Source organism: Mercurialis annua, linkage group LG6, assembly GCF_937616625.2.
Source record: "Mercurialis annua linkage group LG6, ddMerAnnu1.2, whole genome shotgun sequence".
NCBI classification, from domain to species: Eukaryota; Viridiplantae; Streptophyta; class Magnoliopsida; order Malpighiales; family Euphorbiaceae; genus Mercurialis; species Mercurialis annua.
In genome coordinates, this window is record NC_065575.1 from 24,694,143 (window position 1) to 24,700,880 (window position 6,738).

General features: G+C 35.4%; 1 long non-coding RNA gene across 1 annotated transcript; it reads right to left on the reverse strand.

Moving 5' to 3' along the window:
- Nucleotides 1-3,512: 3,512 nt before the first annotated feature.
- On the reverse strand, nucleotides 3,513-5,886 carry LOC126687701 (uncharacterized). The gene is made up of 4 exons (XR_008790908.1): nucleotides 5,798-5,886; nucleotides 5,633-5,708; nucleotides 4,658-4,743; nucleotides 3,513-3,807 (listed from the first exon to the last, which is right to left on the reverse strand). It is a non-coding gene; the product is annotated as an uncharacterized LOC126687701 (long non-coding RNA).
- Between the last annotated feature and the right edge of the window lie 852 nt (nucleotides 5,887-6,738).

The following is a 6,738-nucleotide window of genomic DNA, read 5'->3' on the forward strand; positions in this document are numbered from 1 at the left end:
TGAATCCTTCACTTTATCTTAAAACATTCCTCTCCATGTTCGGGTTGCCGTGTTTGTCTGATCCAAACAATGTGTAACACTTATCTTATACGCAACTAAAGTCGTTATTTTGGTTCTCCTTCTTAATCTCAATCCATCTCTCGATATGTCATTATAAACATATATTTCTTATTCCCAAACTATGTCTTTCCTTGTCCTTTAGTCGTTTATGTTCTTCGCTATTTGCGATGAATTATTATTCCATAATAATTCTATCGGTCTCCTTTCAATCATTTCTCAAATCTTAATCTTAACCCTAACATTTTCTTGTTAGGCTGTACTATCCTTGATAGTTTTCATATATGTCTTGCATCGTATAAACCTATAAAGTTTATCGGAATCCGACGTCATTCTCCTTGACGTTGTTCATCTATCTCGTATCCGATCACGTCTGTGCTTATCTTTTTATTTTACACTTTTGATGCGACACTCTAGTTAGCCATTTACTTACTAATTTAGTTAACAGTTAGATTTATACGATCGTTCGTTTGATATCCTTGTCCTTGATGGTATATAGGAAATCTTTCCTTTTATGCCAATAGCAAACTTCATGGTCCTCTAGTGTTGAATCTCATGAAGTTGAATGCTCTCAATACATCCTTTAACATGTACCACATTCATCTTTTATGGTGAAACTCTTATCTCTCGATCTTTTCACTTCAATCGCCCACATCTGATTGGTAATACCATTACCATTGTTCGATGTAATCCTTTCCTTTCCTTATTATATTTCTTGATTATTTCATCGTTCCTATTCCAATGCTTCTCGATCACTTTATCCATCTCACTCCAATGTACATGTTGTACATGATACTTCTTGGTTCTTACGAACATATGACTATTGATTCCTTTACCATCGTCCGTTGAAGTTATTATCTTCGTTTTATCGTATTTTCCGATCATCTTGTACTTCTTGTTTCGATATCTCCAATATCGTCTATCGATACGAGGTAAAACTACTCCCTTCTCGCATCCGTTGCCGTATTGCACCCTTGATCGTGCGTATATCTTTATATCAGACTCTTACTGACATCTAATCTATCAGTAAGGTCGACCTTAGGCTTATGTCGAACTCTTACATTTGACTCTTTTTTGTTTGCGGCTATTCCGAATTCATATCCTCTTATCTTATTTCTTTACTCTTCATATTAGGTGTCTTTTTGTCAGACTACCTTACTACGATCTGCTCCTTCCTCGTTTGTGTTCATAACGAGTACTAGGCGTTATACACGTATTATTCGATTATTCTCATCCTTACATGGTCATTCCCATAGCCCGTATTTGCTTCGGGTCTTTTATGTTTTTTTTCTTTTCGTTGTACACTTTTTATGTCTACCCCATCTCATTCCTGGGTAAGTACCAATCATAGGTATCTTATCGATATATTTCATGCCTTACATCAATTATCTCGATATTATCTTAAAATTACTAGGGCTCAATGCTTATATTGGGGTGTGTTTTATCATATATGTTAATTCTTGTTGGTCAATAATCTTTTACTATTATTGTCGCAGGGCTTTACATCTGAGTTTCTTACAAAACAAATACATTTCAAACATTGCTGGTCGACCAGTCTTTCAAACTCTTCTTTCGATTCAAATTCTTTTACTTTAAATCGTTTGAAAACATTGGTACAATTGTAGGTCAGAGTGATAACACCTCTCATCACTAAAGAGTTGCTCGATAAAGTCACGTTTTGACAATTGTAACACGAGTATGATGCATGCTCTACATTTTGAAAAAACGCATTTTATTTAGAAAATATATATATATACTCGTATGCATTACTAACGTGATTATGACATGCCACATATGATGACTGAGCACAATTGTACCATTAAATCACAAAATTTTCTTTCCTCGAAAACAATCGTAAGTCCCTCCAGATTACACACCTTGCGACATTAATGGCTTTTCATTATAATTTATTGGGGTTTATTATGGTTTTGATATTGGAAATTTTGTTATCCACCAACACTTATCTAAGTGTTTTATAGCCAATGTTATCCTCTACCAGCATTGCTAAGCAAATATCTCGTTAATACTCATCCAAATCTATAGTTCACCATCTCGATCATATTCTTATCTCACGTAGCCCTTAGGCTTACGTGTTAATCTTTCATAGCATACCTTCTTTGATATCGTTCACCATCCTTGTGGTAATAGAAACATAATATAGGGGATTAAGTTTCACGCCATATATATTACGTATGTTATGTATTTTATGCATTCTTAATTTCAAGTATTGTATAAGTAACTATGTTTATGATAAAGCCTATATGCGCGGGTTTCTTAATCTATCTCTATAAGCATTACCCTAACAATATATAATTCTATCAATGCATACCATATCAGTCGATCACATAATGAACAAAACAATACAAACAATTCAATCACATAAACATGTTTGGCACATAAGCATAAAAAGCATTTCGTACTTGAGGGCGTCTCACTGGACTCACCCTTCTCGAGCCGCAATGCCACATATACGTCCTCTAGCGCGTCTAGCACTGCCTCTACCTCTATGCATAATTGCAGGGTAATGCCAAATACTAGGAGCAATACTCCTACGAAAAGGGAATGTCGGTCTCTCACGTCGAAAGAAGAAAGGTGGAATGGAATCGTCATTCCACTCACGATTGCTGACTATCTGACGAGCTCTAGCGGATAATATTCCAAAATACTCAGGTGCATCGTTGTATAACTCAACAAAGTCGGATCCTAAACCCCTCATGTATCGACGGTTCACTTCTTCTGATGCTTCCTCTTTGGATAGGTCTTCCTGACTTTCCTCACTATTTTCCATCTCCGGGACAATGGTTCCACCTCGAGTTTGAATATATTATATGCACTCATTCTGACGTATCTCTGATAGTCTGTCAGTATCTACATGAAATCCATTTGATAAATAGGAGGCGCTTCCTCCTCTTGTGATACAACATGTAGCCAAGCTCTATTTTTGCTCAGATATGCTGAACAAGAACAATACTTAATCATGTGATACTGTCCAAACCACTTTTCCACAATATCCAATAATTTAATATATGATATGCACTATCTAACTTAAAGCTTGACTAACTATCTAAGCATATCACATTCACTTAAACACTTAAGCAATCTCACACACACGCGTTCAACTCGGCATTAGAAAGCCTATAACATCCAGCAAATTCAATCAGACACATATAATCAATAAGGCTCGACTCTATACGCTGCAGTAGTTCCTAGGTACTTAGGGTCAAACAGACACTTTTCAAATACTGGCAGTGGTAACTGGACCAACTGCTCTGATACCACCTTTGTCACGATCCAAAATCGAGGGCCGCGACCGGCGCTAGGGAATAGGAATTGTAGTTCCAAAACCCGTAGCAAGCCTGAAAATTGCTAAAACTTTTTCTCAAATAACAATCATACAAAGACTTTACAAACGGAAGCATTGATGTACACTAGTAAAACAATGCAACTTGCTCGGGCCTATCGTTTCCGTACCTTGTACGTACTAACCCGGCATATAATACTAGTGTTACATACACCTCACGGGAATTTACTTCCGTGGAATAAATATGACAATCGTAGCCAAAATAAACATAAACACACTGACAACAACTGTAAACAATGAAAAACGTATTAATGTACTAGGCTACGACACTGGTCAGACATTACACTACTGCAGCAATTATGGAAGTCGGGACTGTACATAGACAAAGGGACTTCCGGTCAAAGACGGACTTCTAGCCAAGTTCAGAATCTAGGTACCTGAAAAACACACTATTGGAGGGTCAGCTATTAAGCTGAGTGAGTTATACTTTACTTACCATATTATCAAAATAAGCATCGCATTTTAAAAACATTTTTCAAATATTTATACAATCACATTTTTAAATTATTCCAACATATACATTCACAACAATTGCAAACAATTCACTAAATACAAGTATTTGATCCGAACGAAATCTTAATCTTAAACTCCTTAACCTCTCCTAATCCGTATCATATTCGAATTAAATCATTTCAATCCAAGTGGTACGGTCCCGAGATAGTTCGACCGAGTTACCGCTACCACGTGGCATAGTCCCGAGATAGTTCGATCGAGTTACTCATGCCACTGCTTAATCCCAAGTTGTGGGTCCCGAGATAGTTCGACCGAGTTACCCACCAGATACGGGTCCCGAGATAGTTCGACTGAGTTACCTCGTATCTGCCAAAATTTTACTCATCCTTTCCGATACCCAAACATATTCCATTTCATAATTATAAATATGATCAACATTTAATGAGCTCATCAAACGTTTCTATATACGAATATCTAGACTCTTATAAACACCGCTGAGCACACGGCCTATTGACGCCCAATAGGTAGCTTGTTTCTTCGGATCGTATATAAATTCACATTAGCAAATAATCGACAAGTCTTAAGCAAAGTAATACAATTCATACATCAAACAAGTTAATCCATAGACAAACAATTCAAATGTAATTTAATCCAATAAGAACAACTCAATAAAATCAAACAATATAATTTATGCGATGCATTTAATAATAATAATAATAATAATAATATATAGTATATATAAAATAGTTTTTAATACGATAATAAAAGTGAGTAAAATATACTCACTGCTTGCTATCCATAAACTTCGATAATAGCAAAGGGATGCCACGTCCTTTACGTTCCAAGTTCCGTTGGTATTCGCCTCGCCGAGTCTACGTAAATTCGATAATAGCCCGAATTAATAAAAATCTTACTATAGTTAATTAATCCAAAAATTAGGTTTCTAGCCAACTTCGGCTATCGAAACCGTTTACCTAAAGCAGTCCAACTCTTAAACAAAATTGACATTCTTAATGTTCAGAACGTCGCCTACAACTTTCGTGCAGGACTCGAACTGAGATTACCACCCGAAGGTGTCGGAATTTGGCTCCGAAGTTAATAACTTAGGGTTGTCCTAAATTTCAGAACTGCTATGCGCGACATAATGTTCTGATTTATTTAAGCCACTTAGAGACCGAACTAGCAGAAACTTATAATTAGACATTTATAGACGACATCCTTAAGTTTTCGTACCAATAAACAGAACTTAATTTAGAGCAACATAGCTCGAGATATTGCCCTGGAAATATGGTTGTTCCGCAGCGCATTAATTCCAGCAACATCGTCAAATTCTCAAGTTATATCTTTAACGTTTTGGCCGATTAAAAGTATATATACGCAACATTATACCATTTACTTCAGACTCTATTCATGCCATTATCATCAACTTAAACTCATTTGAACATTGATTTCTTACCTAGGCCGAATACTACCATCATTTTCCATCCAAATTTCCATTCAACGTTACTCAATCAATTACAACTCTAATTCAGCCCTAATGATTCTTAATCAAATCATGTACTTATCATTTTAACTCTTATACCCCTAACCTTAACCATAGCTGAAATCTTAAGGCCATAGTCATGTTAAAAATTCAATCAATAATTAAGCATAACAACATGATTCTCAACACTTGAATCCTATATCTTTGTCGAATACAAAACCGAATCATCATGAAGGTTCATCAACAAAACATAGATAATTTCAGTTTTGAAGGCTCACCTTGATTGTTCATCAAACCGAATGGTCCTAGCTCCAAGAATCACCATCAAAATCCTTAACACAAGCTCACAATAACCTATGAACATCAATTATATAAAACTCCTAATTAATCAATCAAACCCGAAATTATACCCATAAACCCTAATGAAAATCTGATCTCCTCACCTTGATTTATAGGTGTAGATGTGTAGAGATTTCCGTCCCCATTCTGTGGCCGAAAGAATCGCCTCAATCGGACCTCAAACGAAGAAGATATCACACTTTGGAACTTTCTTCCATGAACTTGATGAAGATGACGAATTTGATCTATTTTCTGAGTCTAAACTCATATGCAAGTGGCTTAAATAGGTGAGGCAAAAGTCTCTTTTAGTCCTTGAGTTTTCCACCTCCTCAACCTCCAATTTCTAACTTTTCTTTCGTCCAATTTAGTCTGTCGATCGCTTAATCGTTCGAACACGATAAATTTTATATTATTCATATCTAAATAAATAATATCACCTTAATATCTCATATTTCTATTTCCGATAGTTTATTTTAGCAATTTTCGGCTAAAAACGCTCAAATTCCATTTTGAGCTAAAAGGTACTTTTTCCAACTTTTTCGTCCAATTCTCATTTTAATACTTATCGATAATCAATTTATCTATATTATTTTTATAAATACTAATTCCCGTCAATAATATATTAAATTTCTATTTTCCGGGAATTAAAGCCTTATTTTCCAATTTTCGAGATTAAGTGCACTTTATCCACCTTTTCATATTTTCCTTTTTGAGTATAATCCCATTTTCTTTATGGAATTTTAATATTGAGATTTCTTATTAAAATCTCAATATCGACCTACTCGGGTCTTCTTTTATTTAATTATTTTCCGATAATTCCTTTTTCTGGCCGCTTTAACTGTTTAAATTTAGGCGCGTTGCTTACTTTGGCAACGTCAGACATACGGGGTATTATACGCTATGACCTCGTTTTCCGACTTTAAAAGTGTCGGTCATTGAAAAGGAAACATGGGCCTTAAAAACGAGAAATTTGGATATCGAACATGACTTGTTCGATTAGGATATCGAGGTATAAGAAACATATGATTGGAAATCGATTAACAAT